General features: G+C 44.1%; 1 long non-coding RNA gene across 2 annotated transcripts in view; it reads right to left on the bottom strand.

The window, feature by feature from the left end:
- The window catches only part of LOC142020244 (uncharacterized), a 47,153-nt gene that overhangs the window by 13,532 nt on the left and 15,407 nt on the right, over positions 1-18,214 (bottom strand). Inside the window, exon 3 of one of the 2 annotated variants that reach the window (XR_012647324.1) lies at positions 17,942-18,080. The exons of the other annotated variant lie outside the window; for it this stretch is intronic. This is a non-coding gene — a long non-coding RNA (uncharacterized LOC142020244). Of the gene's footprint in view, positions 1-17,941; positions 18,081-18,214 lie in introns of those variants that run through there. 2 annotated transcript variants of the gene reach the window in all.

Below are 18,214 nucleotides of genomic sequence, written 5' to 3'. Positions count from 1 at the left end.
CATTTTTAAAAATTATTTAAATTTTAATAATGACAGGTGTTTTCAGTAATGCAGGGAGTGATATGTGGGGCTTTTCATGTGATTTGTAATCCAATAGCATTTCTTTGAGCTATAGTCAACTGCCTGTTCACTCTCTCCAATCCGGCAAACAGGCATGTAAATACCTTTACTCGTGTAAATCTTATCATTGCCTTCAGTGGGACTATTTAAATTTTAGTAACATGAAGAAGCCCTAACCAGATCCTTAGTGCTGTGCAATGGACAGACACTCTACTAAGAAACAGCCCTTGCCACAAAGAGCTAACAGTCCAAATAGGCAGGCAGACAAAGGTTGGACTTCACAAAGGCTAAGTCTACACTACACAGATCTTTCAAAAGAAGAAGCCTTCTTTCAAAAGACAGAGTCCACACCCAAAAAAAACGGATTAAGAGTGACCTGCTCTTTCAAAAGAGAGCCTCCACACAGCCCCTGCTCTTTTGAAAGAATGGGCCAGGGATCAAAAATGAAGACTTTTCTTTTGAAAGAAGGGCCCTGCAGAGCATCTACACACGTCTTCTTTTGAAAGAAACTTTCAAAAGGGGGCGCTCTTCCTGAAAGTGCACACAATGCCCCAGATGTGGCCTCAGTAGTGCAGAACAGAAGGGAATAATCACTTCCCTCGATCTGCTGGCAATGCTCTTACTAATACAGCCCAATATGCCTTTAGCCTTCTTGGAAACAAGAACACATGGTTGACTCATATCCAGCTTCTTCTCCCCTATAATTCCCAGGTCCCTTTCTGCAGAACTGCTTAGCCAGTCCATCCCCAGCCTGTAACTATGCTTTGGATTCTTCCGTCGTAAGTGCAGGACTCTGCACTTCGCCTTGTTAAACCCCAGTATATTTCTTTCGGATCATTTATTTTGTTCTGTTCCTTTACAGTTCTCCATCCACTAATGAAATGCTTTAGAGAAAGAAACTTTTGTTGTGATAAAGACAGAAAATATCCTGGACTATTTTTAAAAAGTCCTTGTTTTTTGATTTCTAAATTTATGCTCCAGTTTCATGGCTAGTGAAAGTTGGCATAGCTCCTCTGAGGTCAATAGAGCTAACATGATTTATTCCAGCTAAGGACCTAGCCTTGCACATTTCATTCCTTGTGTGAAATAAGTGGATCGACAATTGAATTTAGTTTAATGGCCACTTTGAATAAGGGACATTATCCTGATTGCATTGGGCTTTTGTCTATATTCCTGCACCATAGAATATGTTTTGTCTATATTCCTGCACACAGCCAGTTACTCCAATACTACATACAAACAGGTGATAGGCACAGCCATTTACAGAGAAGTTCACAGCTAAAATGGACAACTATTGTTTTTCTCACTTTTAAATGAAGTGAAAGTACACTGTCAATAAGTCTAATATATAGGGCATTTTGCATACACATGGACCTCGGTATAAGAACCACATAGTGTTTGTACACTAAAATCTTTGTGTTCTGGTTTGTGCTGATATTGTCTTTGACATGCCTGTCACACTTCTGGGTAACTGCATCCTTGTGATCTAGCCAGGGCATTCACTCTTAGGCTTCCCTCTCCCCCGCCATCACTTGGGTGAAGACCTGCATCGCTCTATCTCCTGACCTGGGTTTTCAAACTCCACAGCTTCCCGCTTGCTCTGTGAATTCCCCAGCTGCCCAGACTGCCTCAATTCTCACCACATACAGCTATGTCTAGGCAATCATACTTCTACTTAAGTAGAAGCATTACAGAGCTACATTAGAAATAATGAAAGACCCTACAAGAGTGCCAATAACTTTACCAGAGATAACCCCCAAATGTAACAAGGGCTCTGGCGGGAGCATAGTACTTCAAACACCACACTGTGGTTTTCTTGCAGTTACAAGTTGATAATTATTTCCTTAGAGAGAACAAGAACCCCCTGTGACAGTGGATCCCCTTATGTTCAGCCCTTTTATGGGATGACGATAAATTTTTATAAAGGTGAGGTATTATTTGAAGACCCATAATTTGCTGAACATTATTGTCCTGGAAAAATATGTGTGGCAACACTGTATGTAAAGTTATAAATTTCTACTGGATAATGTTATTAAGACATTCCAAATATTGGAAAGCAGCCACAGACTACTTCTTCAGAGACAAAAGCCAAACTGATATCTCAGCCTGGTGTCACACACATCATACGGATAATCTGCTGGTTAAGTAGCCATTCTTTGGCAGGAAAAGTGGTGTAAATAAGACATTTACATCTTGGGAAAGGAATAGTGGAAGGTTGCCACCCCAAAGATTCTCTGTCTCCTGTACCCTAGCTGGAGATCACTCTCAAAGAAGGAGAAAGTTACAAGAATGGGGAACAGAAGCTCCAAAATATTCTCTTCCTTCATCTCTATTCCTAGTATTGACAATACCTGAAGGACAATGGAAGCATTATTGGACTGGGGAGGACTGTGGCTGAAATGAATTTAGCTAGCAAGACAGAATAGGGGTGGCCAACCTTTTTGCATCGGGGGGCCACACAGCAATCTTTTACATGTTCCAGGGGCTGAACACAAAAGAGCCTCAAACCTGCCCCTCCATGCCCAAGATTATCCCTCTCAGCCCCAACCTCCCCACCCTGCAATCCTCAAGATTAACCTGCCTCAGATGATGAGCTCCATGTGCTGCCACTGTTCCTCTACAACCACCACCTTCCCCGCCCTTCTCAGTGCATCTGCATGACTTCAGCAGGGGCAGACTTGGATGACCCTCCCCCCAACTTTCTTGCTCATTCCCCACCTGCAGCATGGGTGGCTCCCTGCCCTGCCACACTGAAATAATGGAATGAAATTGTAGCCAGACAGAATACCTCCTGCCACCCTGCCAGCCATTAAACCAATTGAATTTAGTTCCATTCTGTCAGCTGCAGCAGGGCAGGTAGCCACATGTGGATCCGGAGCCACAGGCTGCTGATCTCTGCCCCAGCCTGACTATACACCCTGCCCCACACTAATTTGGCTGGCTTAGGTAAAATGTATTGCTGTTTCAGGAGAAGGTTTGTGGGCCAGATAAAAATGCTTCATGGGCTGGATTTCTGGGCCATGGGCCACTTGTTGGCCACGCCATGCTGAAATATTTGGTGAATTTTCTCATGGATTCACTCAGCTCGTTATGCTAGGTACTAGTTGTGTTTTGCCTTTTATGTCTTTGTAACCAATTCTGACTTTTATGCCTTCTTATTTATAATCAGTTAAAAGTCATCATTCTACATTTATAAACTTGTTTTACTGATTTAACGGAAACACTGTGTTTGGGAAACTCCATTTGGGATAACCCTACTTAGGCATATCATTTTCTATGAATAAAATGATGGACTTCATATGAACTTGTGTTGTCTAGGTGGGGTGCAGAGACAGCACAAGATGCCCATTTCTAAGGGAAAGTCTGTGACTGGGAGTTTACTGGAGTTGCCCTGCAGTGCAATTCAAGTGTGGCTGGCTGTAGCACTCACACAGTATAGCTGGGTGTGATTTACATGCTGGAAGCTATGTGTGAGCAGGCCAGGAGGTTGCTCTAAAAGCAAACTACAGGTTGAACCTCTCTAATCTGGAACTCTTGTCTGGCAACATCCGTAATCCAGCATGATTTTAGTTAGCTGATGACCACATATTACGGGTGTAGCCAAGTTTCCTGTGGTCCCATAAATTTTGTTTAGATCCACCAGTCCTGTCTCTCAGTGTTCAGTACCTTTATTTAGCTGTAATTTACCCCAAATGTCTTCTAAGTGCTCAGTAATAAGTGGAAGTGTTGGAAATGTGTTAGAAAATGTTGACCTCCCATTGTTTTGTTCAACTGTACTATAAAATGCATCCCAGGCTGCAGAATGGAGGGGACAGCACTGTTTAGATTGTACCCTGAGTCACGGCATTACCCTATGAATGTGTGAGTTACTCTTTGAAGCTCTTTGGGGCTTTGGATCCTGGCATTAGGCAATTTGTAGACAAAGATCCCCTCCCTAAGGCAAGTCTTCAGAGGATCAGGTCTGGCGGTGGGCATTTGCATTTCCCTCCTCCCACACAGTTCCTAGGAAATCTACTCAGGTTTGTTCTTGTTTTAGTGCATTATTTTAATAACAGTCCTTTGAAGCTCATAACACTTCCCAAGGTTTACATTCATCATGCCTCCTAGACAAGTTACAGACAATGCCACACCTGAACACCTCACAATCTTTTAATGTATTTACCCTCACAACACCCCCGTGAGGTAAAGAAGTGCTTTTAGGTCCATTAGGTTGATGGAGAACTAAAGTATAGAAGAGTTTGGCACATAAATGTCATTGGGGATCTGGGCCAAAGTCATACACATCTGGTGAAGTTGGGAATTGAATATGGGTCTCCTTACTCCCTTAGCCCCCGACCCATCCTTCTTCTCATTACAGTTGGGGATCATTAAGGGAATCCATATATAGTTTATTTAATGCTAGCAAATTTTCATCAATACAAAGCAAAGACTCTGTAGCACCATGCTAAAAGCATCAGGACAAGATTTACAAAATTAGATGCATAAAGTCAGGGCCCTAAGTGCAAATTTGGTTACCTGCTGCATTTTCAGAAGTGTTATGTACACACCAGCTTCCATTAGGTTATGTTTTATATACTTAAATATGAACTCATGAGCCTAACTTGAAGCATCTAGTAGGGATAATATTGGCTTTTGCCTTAAACAGCCCTTGTAATCTTGTTCAGCTTTTACTTTTATTAACATGTCTATAAGCTATTTGTCAAGGATATTCACATTCCTAAAATGTTTCTGTACCCCACTGGGAAAGAAATCTTCTTTCTAGTATGTTTCATGTTTAAAAACAAGACAGGCTGGAAAAAGAACAATTCAAGACTACAAAGAGGAGACATTTATAAAACCAGCTTATTAGGCTTTTGTGAACATAAGAGTAGTGAAAGGATAATTTATGGTTTCTAAGGAGTCTGGGATCGGAATCTTTAGCATTAATTAAATGAAGTGATAATAATGGTGTTCAGATCCTGGGATACTATTTCTGTACTTTACTCAAATGCTGTATTAATGGTTTACATTAATTTTTAATCAAACAACTTTACAGCATTTCAGAAGAGCTCATGGAGCTCTGGTGTTTGCTAGTTGCAGAGCAGAATCTTAAAGAGATACCGTCTATAATTCACATAGAATCATAGAACTGGAAAGGACCTCAAGAGGTCATTGAGTCCAGTTCCCTGCACTCACGACAGGGCCAAGCACCATCTAAATCATCCCTGACAGATATTTATCTAACCCACTCTTAAATACCTCTAATGATGGAGATTCCACAAACTTACTGTGCTATAATGACTGGCATTTTTACTCTACAGAGGAAAAAATTTGTTCCTTGAGTTGAAGAATGACCTCCACTGCGCCATAAATAATTCAGGCCTCAGTCTATGGCTTTGGGCATAACAGCCCTCTCTGGATCATTTTCCCATAAAATCTTGCATTTTTTCCTTCTCCATTCTTACACTTTCCTGCCTCTTTGCACATGTTTGTAATTAGATTTTTTTTGAATTCCTTATTACAGCCTGCCTTGTTCCATGCTGTCAGTTATGTGTTTTGCCATGTTCAGGGTAGTAAGCATTCCTCACCAGCATCCCTTTCTGTTTTTCCTAAGGGAGTCCTCCCCTTCCTCCAAAGTGTTTCCACTAAATTAAATGCCTAGCAACTTTTCTACGCTTAAGGAAAATTCTCCCCTGGGAATGGTTCAAGGTACGGTTGAGGCCTTTAGATTGCTGATTAACCTGCTTCCAGTAATAACAGCAACATTTAGAAAATGCTTGCAGTTCTTTTAGTTATAAATGTTGGTCTTAGTAATTACATGCACTCTTCTGATGATGAAAACATCCCAGTGACAGCATTATTGATTCTCTTCCATAGCTGGTTAAAGAGAAATGTTGGGTGTTACAACAATTCTTTTGCAAAGCTCATCAGAAATCCAAGCAGTAGGTCTATTTTTAGCTATTTTGTTAACTAATCCAGGTTTTGTGGTGTCTTAGAGACATACTGTGATTTCCATGCTGTCAGTGAAATACAGTTGAGTTTACTTGGCACTAACCATCAATAACTAACTGCAAGGGACTGGCTACTCTTCTCCTGAGCATGCATCATCTTATTACTTGTATTAAAAGTACATGTTGTGGGAACTGGACTCAGCTTGCTCTCTTGCAAAGACAAAAAGAAATGTCTAAACAGAGCATCAGCTAGCCATCAAAGTAAGTTTCACAGGGCTGCCGAAAGGATGAAGGTACCGCTTTGTCCAAGATCTTGTCAGCTCTCTAAAGCTGATCAGATACAGTAGCTGGATAAGAGAGATGGTGGAACAGCTTGGCTGTGCAGGCATTGATGATTACATATAAAACAGTTTGTGCACGGAGAACCCCTTATAACCTCTAATTCATCTTTCCTACACAGTGTCACTTGATGGTGTGGGAGCAGCAATGCATCTTAGGCTGCTGCTACACTTCCACTCTCCCATTGGAAGTGCCATGGTAATAAGGCAGTTCAAAAGGAAGCTAATGAGGTGCTAACATGCATATTCAGTGCTTCATTAGCATAATGGCAGCCATATAAATTTCGAAGGGCAGACTTCAAATTGCAGAATGACAGTGAAGATGGAGGCAGGGTGGAAATATGCACCCCCCTTCGACATTCCCTTACTCTGATCTAGTTCTGGGGGCGTAAGGGAATGTTGAAGTGGGGCTCATATTTCGAAGCTCCCCCATCTTCACTTCCAATCTGCAATTCAAAGTCTGTACATGGCTGTCATTATGCTAATGAGGCACTGAATATGCATGTTAGCACCTCATTAGCTGCTTCAAATTGCCTCATTGCCAGGGTTCCTCCAATGAGAGAGTGGTGGTATAGCAGCAGCCCTAGTGCATATAAGTGATAGAACTCTGTTTTGTGCAGGGAATTTTCAAAGGTGCCTAAGGGGACGTAAGTTTTCAAAACCTCTTTGCAATTCAGTGGAGGAAACAGTACCTAACTCTCTTAGGCTTCTTTGAAAGTCCCAGTACATGTCTTCATATATTGCTGTAAGCATATTGTCAAGCCCTTTTGCGAGGCAATGTCTACGCTACAGCACAAAGTTGATTTTATGGCAGTTAGCTCAATTTTACTATGTGACTGTCTTCACTGCAAATACCATTAGGTCGATTTTAAGGAGTGCTAAAGTCAACATTCTTGCATCAACTATCTAAGGTGGTGTAACTCCAGCTTCGAATTTAAGAGGTAAAATTAATGCTAGTGTGGAAACAGCATGTCTTTAAATTGATTTTATTGGCCTCCAGAGGTGTCCCACAGGTATTCCATAATGCTCCACAGGTATCCATTCTGGCCACTGTCAACTTTGTTGCTCTCCATGTGCATAGGAGGTAAGTAACAGGAGGCCTGAGAATTTGAACTCATTGTATTTCTGACCAGTGCAAATAGCAGACCTCAGGAGCCATCCATTGCATCTAGCCTTCATGCCATCATGAGTACTCAGGATTCTTCTGGTCTGAGTTCTCAGGGTTGCAAGAGAGCTCCATCATGGAGCCATAATGAGATCCTGGATCTCATTGCTGTTTCGGGAGACGAATCAGTGCTGAGCAGACTGTGAATCAGCAAGTGAGATGCAGACATTTATGAAAAGATTTTGTGGGGTGTGATCACAAAAGGTTACTCCTGGGATGCTCAGTAACGCTGGGTGAAAATAAAGGAGCTCCGGCAGAACTACCATAAAGTCCGAGAAACAAGTGGGCAATCTGGGTCATCTCCCAAGATGTGTTGGTACTACGAGTAGCTGGACTCCACTCTTGGGAGGGACCCAACTACGTTCCTTGATCTTAACTGGGACTCTTCAGGAGACCATACTCAAGACTGTTGGGAGCTGAGAGGTGGTGCAGGAGGTGGAGGCTGGTGAAGAGGAGGATGTCAACAGTCATCCGCAGGCACCTGATGAAGCTGATCTTGCCAGCCTGGAGCTCTTCATCAATTTCGACCTCGAGTCAGTCCCCTTCTCAGTCAACTCCTGAAGCTCTGGGGTCCAGCAATGGTGCAGAGGGCTCTTCTGGTATTTTTTTAGAATGCTACAAGTGGGTTGAAGTTGGGTTGGAGTATAGGTTTACTTCTGTGGAGCACATTTTCTAAACTGCTACAAGTGGGTTGCAACAGGCATGGTGGATCTATGCCCCTGAGAACTTTGTTAATATTTCTGGGGATGGAGTGCTTATCCTTTTTGGAGTTTTCTATAGAGGTCTCAGCCAGGTACTCTTTCATTTTTCACACTAGGTTTTTGGGGATGCCTGACTTATTGAGGCGTCCATGATAACACTCCTTGCCACACCAGGCAACCAGTAAGTAATCTGGTATCATGGTACCACACAGCATTGTGGCAAATTTTCCAGGCTTGTGCTCACACAGTATGAGCATATTTTCTTTTTCACTCCCTGTTATTCTTAGGAGGCTGATGTCTCTTTTTGCAACCCAGAAAAAGCACAGGAATTTTTATTACAGTTTTTTGCACTACTCCCTGGCCATTTAAATTTACCCGAACTGGCCTGCTGCACCATATGACTGGCAGGCTTTCTGTCTTGCCCTTCAGTGCAGTTGGCAGGCTGTCCTAGCCTTCTCCCCTCCCACCAGGCTGCTGTTTTTCTCCCTACACAGGATTGATGAGGAGCCACGAAGAAAGTTTTTTTCTATGCTTTACCATTTATAGGGATGAATCCCACCCCCAGCCTGTCATGTGGCCAGTGGGATCAAGCCCTTCCCTGCCAGCCATGTGGCTGCCAGGCTCTGTGGACCCTGCTCCTGGACACCAGCATGTCCAACATGGGCTTTTCCTGATTTAAATGGCTTTTTCCCTGTACAAGATTGATGAGGAGCTGCCGAGAAAGTTTTTTTTCTGCACTTTACAGTTTACAGAGATGACCACCCCCAAAGCCTGCCATGTGGCCAGTGAATTCAAACCGTCTCCCCAGCCATGCGGCTGCTGTGCTGGGCTGACCCTGCTCCTGGACACCAGCATATCTAGTTTATAGGGCTTTGTTTCAACCTCCCCCACATTCGTAAGCCATCAAGATATATATTACCATGTCTGCAATGAAATGGTCTGGATAAGTAATAGCATCTGTTCTGCAGAGGTTGATTCATTGTCACACCTAAGGAGCCAAAAATGTCCATGGAAAACAAAAGTTGCAGTGATTGTCAAACAGAGAATCATTCATTCTATGGGTAAGCACTTTGTGCCAAATTTAAAAATTGTATCTAAATTTTGGCCTTCACTATCTTCAGCAAACAGCATCAATGGAGGTTGCTATGATGAGAAGAAAGAAAAGATCTAAATAGTACCTTATCCTGCAGCAGCTTGAGAAGGCTGACAGAGCTAGAGTTGCTGATAACCAAAAGTGGACATAGCAGTGGTGACAGCACGTCCTGCAGTGTCTCTAACGCATGCTCAAGTACAGGAAAGAGGACTCAGCAGAGCTCCCAACTGCTGTCAGGGAGCTAGCTGAGATCCTGCATTCCATACTCCATATTCCATACTTCCTTATTGCAAAAAGGTGCAAAGGGACACTCACTGCAGGACTCATTATGCAGACTCCACATCCTGTTGCCTGGCCTTCCCTTGATAAGGCTCGACCCCTCTCACATCAGGATCCCTGAACACAGGGAAGACGGCAAGGACAGTCTCTCTCTCCATGCCCAGGACCGCTCCACACTGCAAAAGGCTCACATTCCACCACACATGACACCAGGATTCCCTTATTTTTTCTCCCCTTTAACCCTCACCCCCAAATAAAAACAGTGTTTTTGTGAAAAACCACAGTGTCATTTATTGGTTCACATGGGGTGGGGTGCAGTTGGAGATGCTTTCAGAAAGGTCAAGCACACATCACTGTAGGGGTGGTATCACAATAGTTAAATGCAGTAGAATGATATGTCTGCCTGCTCATTCATATAGCTATTTTCCAAAGCCTCCCTGATTGTCATTGCGTTTACACGTGAATTAGTGAATTCCTTTGTGTCCAGCTGTGCATAAGCCCTGCTCTTGGCATCTGCCTCGGCGACCCAGGCTGACATGACTATGCCCCTTTGTTTCGCAAATGCTATGGAGAATACAGCAAGCTGCAAACACAGTGGGGACCTTGGTTTGTGAAAGGTCCAAATAGGTCAATAGGCACCTGAATCTGTCTTTTAAATGGCCAAAGGCACATTCCACTACCATTCTGCACTTGCTCAGCCTGTAGCTGAAAAGCTCCTTGCTAAGGTCCAGGCTCCCCATGTATGGCTTCATGAGCCAAGGTAGAAGAGTGTAAGCAGGGTTGCCCAGTATCACCATAGGCATCTCCACATAGCAATCTTGATTTTCTGGTCTGGGAAGAAAGTCATGCCCAGGAGCTTTCTGTACAGACCGGCGGTAGGTTTGATCTATACTTACCCAATGATTGATGCACTGTGGTAGAACTTGCAGAGTTCAATTTCTGCCACGTGTATTAAGATGCAGTAAAATCAATCTCTCTGGGCTCAGCTGTCAATCCTGGTACTCCACGTTAGAGAGCAAGGAGTAAGGGATTTCAGCATGAGCCTGAGGAGCACTGGATTCCATGAGGGCAGAAAGTAGATTCTGATATCTCAATTCTAACTATGCTAATGGTGTAGCTAGAATTGTGCATCTGAGATCAACTTTGTTCCCTAGTGTAGGTCTAACCCTCAGACAGAGAATAAAAGGGAGGGACATCACCAGAATATTTGAGAATGGTAACCTGACACAATTTAGACTAGTGGTTCCCAAACTTTTCAGCATAATGCCTCCCTTTTGATTTTTGAGAAACCCTCATGGCCTCCCACCTCTTCTTTACCATCATCCATCCCCCCTTCTAACAAAAAATTCAATCCGTAATTTAAAATAAACACAAAATCTTGATATAAAGATGTTATTTAGAATTAAAAATAAGCACAAATCGTTTTTCTTGGCCCAATAATTTAATAAAAACATAATTTAACACCAGAAACAGCAGAAACAGCAGAAAGAGATGAATTTAACGTGAAAGATGCTGCTGCATTTTCTTCATAAGTTGGGAAATCCTAGGAGATTGACTATGAACCATCCAGACTAATGGCACAGGCCCCACCTTGTGGGTGCCTGGTGCAGTGCGAGTGGGCCAGCTGCCTGCCCGCCCAAGCCGTGTGCTGCCGGAGCTGCCTGCCCAAGCTGCCTGCCCAAGCGGCGGGCTAGCCACCCAAGCTGCCTGCCTGAGCCCCTGTGCTGTGAGGGCCAACCTCCTGCCTGAGCCCCCATACTGCCAGGGCCAACTGCCCACCCAAGCCCCTGTGCTGCTGGGGCCAGCTGCCCATGTACTGGTTGCCTGAACCGCTTGCCCACCAGCCATGGGCCAGCTGCCCACGCCACCTGCCTGAGGCCCCAAGGACACCCACCTGCCCGCCAGCTGCCTGAGCTGCCTGTCCAAGCCCCCACACTGCCAGGGCCAGCCACCCACCCGAGTCCCCACGCTGCTGGGGCCAGCCACCCAAGCTGCAGGACGGCCACCTTAGTTGCCCATCCAAGCCCCCATGCTGCCAGGGCCAGCTGCCCTAGCTGCCCGCCCAAGCCTCCACATGGCTGAGGCTAGGTGCCTGAGCTCCCAGGTTGCCGGGGCCAGGCACCCACCCACCTGCCATAGCTGCGCAAGCTGCCTGTCTAAGCCCCACACTGCTGGGGCCAGCCACCCAAGCAACCCGCCAGAGCCCCAGTGCTGCTGGAGCCAGCTGCCCCAGCTGCCCATGAGCTGCCCACTAGAGCCTGTCCCCTCCCTCAAAGCCAGGCACCACCAGCCCCCCACCTGACCCCATTGTCCTCCTCCTCCCCGCCCAACCCACACTCACTCACGTTTTCAGGAGACATCTAGCTCCACATGGGTCTTTGCTGGCTGCCTGCTTTTTATAGTGGCTGCACTGCGTCACCCACATGAAATTGTAGGGGCTAAGAGCTGGAAGCAAGGGCCGGCTCTTTCATGGGGTGGGAGGAATGATGGGGGTGGGCTGTGTTGCCTTGTGCCCCCCCTGGAATTTCTTCACACCCTCCAGTTTGGGAAACCATGATTTAGACACTGGTGATGTGATGAATACTGAGCTTTTGAGACACGGATTTCAACCCCTGTGCCAAATTCTGCTGCAGCCATGCACATTTATGCCTGAAGTCACTCAGTTTAGGTCAGTGGCATACCACCTGATTTTTAGTAGCGTATATAATATTGCCCCTTCAATCCTGGTTGCTGTTCACAGTCTCACTGACCACAAGGTTCTCATTAATGTCCCCATGTCTACATCTCAAATAAAATATATATTTTATAACCTGGCATTAGGAAACACCATGAAGTACAAACCCCAAACCTAACACCTGCTGCATGTACTTTATAAGGCAAGGAGTTGATTGCCTCTACAGAGGTTTTGGGAATAAAACACATTTAATAGTCACAGAGGGGATTTAATATTAGGTTTATGTATTTTTTACTTCAAAGCCCAGGCCTGCACAACTTGTATGTGCTGTTTGCCACTGTTCTGTTTTTTTAAATAGAAATCATTCTGCTCCTTTAGATGCAATGCCAGATTCTGCTCTTGCTTACACCAGTTTAAATGCAGAATAACTCCTTTAAATAGAGTGAAGTTATCCCACATTTACCCTGGTGTAGCTAGGAACAGCTTTTGTCCTTTACTGGCTCAAATTATTCCCATGTAATGCCACTGAAGCCATAAGAGCTACAGTAAGACTGTATCTTTTTAAGTGACCCTACCATTTCCTTCAAGATGCAAACAGTGTGAGTGAGAGGAAAGTGCGGATAGATACCAGGAGGCATATGCTGTGTGCTAGACCTCTCTAATAAGACTTCGGAATTGTACTGGGCCAATGGTTTATACTGACTCATGACAGCTGAAGATCTGGTCAAATTAGGCCTTTACAAATGGCAGAAATATATATGCTTTGCAATGTCAGGCTTCTAAACGTAGAACTGGGAACGACAAACAACAGCCAGAAATCCTTACTTAGATTCCTCATGAGAATTCCATGATAACAACCCCCGGCGGAGAAAGCCTTTTCTGGGCAGCTGTGGGATTTGTTTTGTTCTTTGTTTAACCAAACCAGCTAAGCACTCTAAAGGCATGGATTTATACACAATAGCACTGGGAGGCACTGAAGCATGGGGAGGAGGCGGATCACCAGGTGCCTATGAATGAGCTAACGAGCAACCAGTTTCTGCCTCTATATCGTTCCTCTGCCATGGCCTCAGATTATAACATGCGGCAACACAATGAGTCAGTATTAGCCCAGGCACAGCTGCAGAAGGTCAGGCACTGCCCTTTTGTATAGGGCGTCTTTAATTTAGGCTCCTTGGGGACTCATCTTTCAACCGATTAGAATGCTGAACCTACGGCTGTGAAGGGGAAATGACGTCCATTGGCGAGAGGACAGTGATCTGAGGAAAGCAGCTCTTATTTTAACCTTTTACACCACACCCTCCAGCATGCCACGCAGGTAACCTATCCCACTGAGGTTTTGTTTTAAAGAGCACATAAAGAGCCAAATCCAGCTCCCTAAGGCAAGAAAAAATGGCTTTCAGAAGAATGTATTGCTTGGTGATACATCTAGGATGGGAAGAGTAATAAAGATGACAAAGATGCATGTGTGTTTATATTTGCCAACTGTATTGTATGCAGGGAAAGTATTCTCTTCACGCTGCTCTACGCTCAGGCCCAGAGAGCGTTAAGGCTTTTCTATTTGCTCTGACAATCCACACCACTGCCTTTTCTTTCCTCTGCACTATTATTTTCCATCTGCTTATATTGACATGGCCTGTGCTCTTCATTGCAGTCCAGTTTGGTGGTGAACATTAGATTGCACAGCCAGACGCTGAGGGTGTGGAGGGAGAATTTCCCTTACCCTCCCACTTTTCCATCATCTACCTTTGGACAATTCACAAGTGGCTTTCATGGTCTATTGAAGGGAGTCTCCATTCAGTGCATCTCAGCTGGAAAGGTGGCTGTCACTGTTGACAGCTGGAGCTATAGGACCAAGCCCCTTGGATAATCAGCCCCATCATGTTTGGCTGCTGTGTGTTTGCTCCTGAGGGGTAACATGCTGCTGACATTTAATTTGTTTTGTATTTTTTAAAAATAGCATCCACTAATTATTTTTGTAAAGAAATCCCAGCTCAGATGCTGTCACTGTATAGTGGTAGCTTGTCGTCCATGGCTCTCCACATCTCAGGAATACATTGCAGTCTGCCAAGGATAGCATCTGCAGCTGCTGTTTTAGAAGCACTAATCCCTAAAGCTGCACCTTTGCTTCCAAAGGCCTCTTTGAGCCTTGCCTTTTAGGCTGAAAATGTCCTTTCACATGCATGTTGCTGTCAGAGTGGCTCCAAGGTCTTCTGCTACATTTCTAAACAAGTCACTTCCAGCTTCTTACAGAGGGGTAGCTGTGTTAGTCTGTAGCTTGACAAAACAAAGTAAGCAGTCCTGTAGCACCTCAATGTCTAACCATTTTAAATGAGCATTCATGGGTAAGATCCACTCCATCAGCTCTGGAGACAGAGCTGTACTGGAAACAGTGCTGAAAGTGAATTGGCTTGATGATTATATAACATAACAGAGATACAAACAAACAAAATTGAAATGAAAACTGACAAATCAGTTTTTTGTTTGTATCTCTCTGTTATATTATATAATTGTCATACCAATTCTTTCGGCGCTATTTCCAGTACAGCACTGTCTCCACACCTGAAGAAGTGGGTCTGACCCACAAAAGCTCATCACCTAATAAATTATTTTGTTAGTTTTTAAAGTGCTACAGAACTGCTTGTTTGTTTTGTTAAGATACAGACTAACAGGGCTACCTCTCTGTGACTATTCACTGTATAACTTCAACATAGGCCACAATGAATGCTGTGTACAATAGTAACAGAGGGAAAGCTGTGATAGTCTATGTACTATGTATGTATATATATATATATGGCTTAATTTAATTCTTGACTCCGCCCTTCTGCCACTCTCCTCTCTGATTTGCTCACCTTGATAATTTTTTTTCTGATTTGTCAACCTTGATTACTTTTTTGGTTCTCTGTGCCTTAAATATTGAGTCTGTTCTGGTCTGGCTATGGTCTGAAGAAGTGGGTCTGCCCCACAAAAACTCATCACCTAATAAATTATTTTGTTAAAGTGCTACTTGACTGCTTTTTTTTGTTTTGCTGTGTACAATTTAAACCTATCATCTTCTGACTCAGAGCCAGACTGCCACCAGTTGAGCCCTAATGATACCTATGGTTGGTTAAAGCGGAGTTTTCAAGTGCTATCTGTTAGCTGAGGGACACATTACATCAGATGTGCAAACTCCGCTGGTGCACTGGGACTCAAGCACCCATAAAAATTAAGTATTTGTTATCTGCAGGACCAGATTAATCTTTGGTGGGCCCTGGCACCTGGACTGTAGCCCCACCCCTCCCAAGCTTTGCCCTGTTTGGCCTCTGCCCCCAAGAACCCACCCACTGTTGCACCCGGAGATCTTACCCTCACTGGGCCTCCTCTTCCATCCGAAGCCCCAAACACTCAGCCGCTTCTCCCCAAGACCCTACGTGCCCTCTGTCACAGGGCCTGGCCCTGCTCAACCTCTTCCCACTGAGGCCCTGTCCACCGCTCACCTGGGATGGAGGCGGGAGAGAGGAGCACTCACTGGCAAACCCAAAAGTCAGTGTCTGTGTGTTACAGGTTAAGCTTGGGTTTTGAAGGTGTAAATATTGTTAAAAGCTCGAGCACTTTGGTATTGATTCTGAGCTCCCTTACGCTGTTTTTCTATGGGTGAAATTCCATGGTGTGGTCCATTGTAACGAATTTTATGGTCTCTGGGGGCCAGAAGTTTTTGTTTGACTAAGAAGCTCTTATGACAAGAGCCAGGGGAACAAAGGCTGCTTTAAATGGTGCTAGAAAACGTTGATCGTGTAAAATTATTTCTCTCCAGGTTCTGCGTACGGTGCCACCTGAAGTGACTCAGAGTGTCTCTCAATGATGGTCAGATCAGTGATTTTGATTCTTCAAGGCTATGTGAAAGCATAGCTTCTTCCAGTGATTTTGAATACTCAAGGCAGACATTTACTATCTAGTGTTGTGGGATCTTGCTCCATGAGATGGGCTCTGACAAAGCGGGTCTTTGCCCACAGAGCTTATGCTCCAAAATATCTGTTAGTCTGTAAGGTGCCACAGGACTTCTTGTTGTTTTTGAGTAATAATTTGGGTTTTATTATCTCCTTTCTTGATTCTGATAACTATTTTATTTGAACTCAGCATACTTGAGTTTTCTCTCACACTTGTATGACTCAATTGGCTTCAGTGGAGTTACTCCTAATTTACTCCAATCTCAGTGACAAAAGAATCAAGCTCGATGTTCTACAATGCTAAGAAAGATTTGCAAGTGTTGCTGTAAGGAGATCCTATATTTGTGTATTTTGAACCCTATCATGCAGAAACAGTGAACCACTTGGTGGAGCTACAGCAAGGTATATTTCTGTTTCCAAGAATGAAGAACATGAAGACGCTAAACCAAACTGGGCAACGCTGTGGCAGTGAACAATGTTAAATCATTTTCATTTCTAATCCTTATACAGCCTTCTCTATGGGAGGGATAAAGACTCAGAAATCCTTTTTCCTTGCACACGTATTTAAATGCATAACCTCTGCTAAATCATTTCCCATGTTACACATAATACTTAGATTTTATGTAGTTTTTTTCTTCTATAGATCTCAAAGTGCTTTACAACAGATTGCAGTCTCATTGTGTTGTTTTATGAATGAGGAAACCAAGACAAAGTGACTTGCTATTCAATTTGCAATAGATGTGGGAAAATACTGGAGAGAAACATGTCTCACAAGCATTTATTTGCATTTAATAATGCATTTGTTTCATGTCCTCTTTGGTGTTTGCTTTCAATAGACTTGCAAGCCACCCACTTCTTGCACTAACACTAGCAGACAAGTATCAGAGAGGTAGCCGTGTTAGTCTGTGTCCTCAATAACAACAAGAAGTCCTGTGGCACCTTATAGACTAACAGATTTATTGGAGCATAAGCTTTCGTGGGCAAAGACCCATTTCATCAGATGCATGTCTGCGTGTCAGATGCATGTATCAGCAGACAATAAATTCTCACCTTGCATACGAAAGTATTCCACCTGGAAGTGGGAGCGGGGCACCCAACTATGCAAAATCCCAGACACATTTTATTTGGGATGGGATGGCATTTGACACACTGGGGTGGGAGTGGGTAAGAGTGCAGGTAGGTTCTGCAGCCCCCTCCTTCACATCCAAGCCTCAGCACAGAGACAGTTAAGGCCTAATTCAGCAAAGCACTGAAGCCTTGGATCTAGGTCTGAAGGTGGAAATGGGTGCTGCATACCTATTTCTTTTTGGAACAGGTGGGTGGGAAGGGAATGAGTAGACCAGCCTGTGGACCTGAGGCAGCATTGCAGGGGGCACGGGCAGTTAGTAATTTGCAGGTGCTTTGTGGCACAACCTAGCCCAGGGTGATCAAACTTTTTACGTCAGGCCCCACTTTTCATCCCTGTAATTAGCAGGGGCCCCCAACCCAGTCTAATGTAATCCAGACTGGTGGACATTTTGGTTATGCTCATTAGAAAAAAAAACTTTTGGCACATGTAAGAAAATAAGTCTGTGGAATGTAAAAACTTTATTAATCGATATATAAATGTGAATACACAGATGTAAAAACAGTAACAATAGTTCAACTTTTTTAAGGAGATGAATGAGCCTGAGCCCCAGCAGCCAACCATGCTGTGCCCCCCTTATGAAATTTCACACCCCCCTAAGCAGGCCTGACCCCCACTGTGTGGGCCCCTGGTCCAGTCTATTCTGAAAATGCTAACCATTGTTGTGTGTGTGCAGACATACAGCCACTTTAAGATGACAGACCAATCTTGCAGACTTCCTCATCGGGACTCCTGTGGAAGTCAGGATGTGCAGGATTAAAAAGAGCAGGATTTTGCCTAATTCTGCCCTGAAACCAGGCAAAAAGAAAAACAGCCTGTAAATCAGGTTGCTCTTATTAGCACTGAATACTATTTTTAAACAGACCTTCAGATGTGCTTTTAGTGTCTAAACAGTAAATCTATTTCATTACAGTAACACAGT

This window comes from Carettochelys insculpta, chromosome 1 (assembly GCF_033958435.1).
Source record: "Carettochelys insculpta isolate YL-2023 chromosome 1, ASM3395843v1, whole genome shotgun sequence".
NCBI lineage: Eukaryota > Metazoa > Chordata > Testudines > Carettochelyidae > Carettochelys > Carettochelys insculpta.
This window is presented reverse-complemented; position numbering and strand designations above follow the sequence as displayed.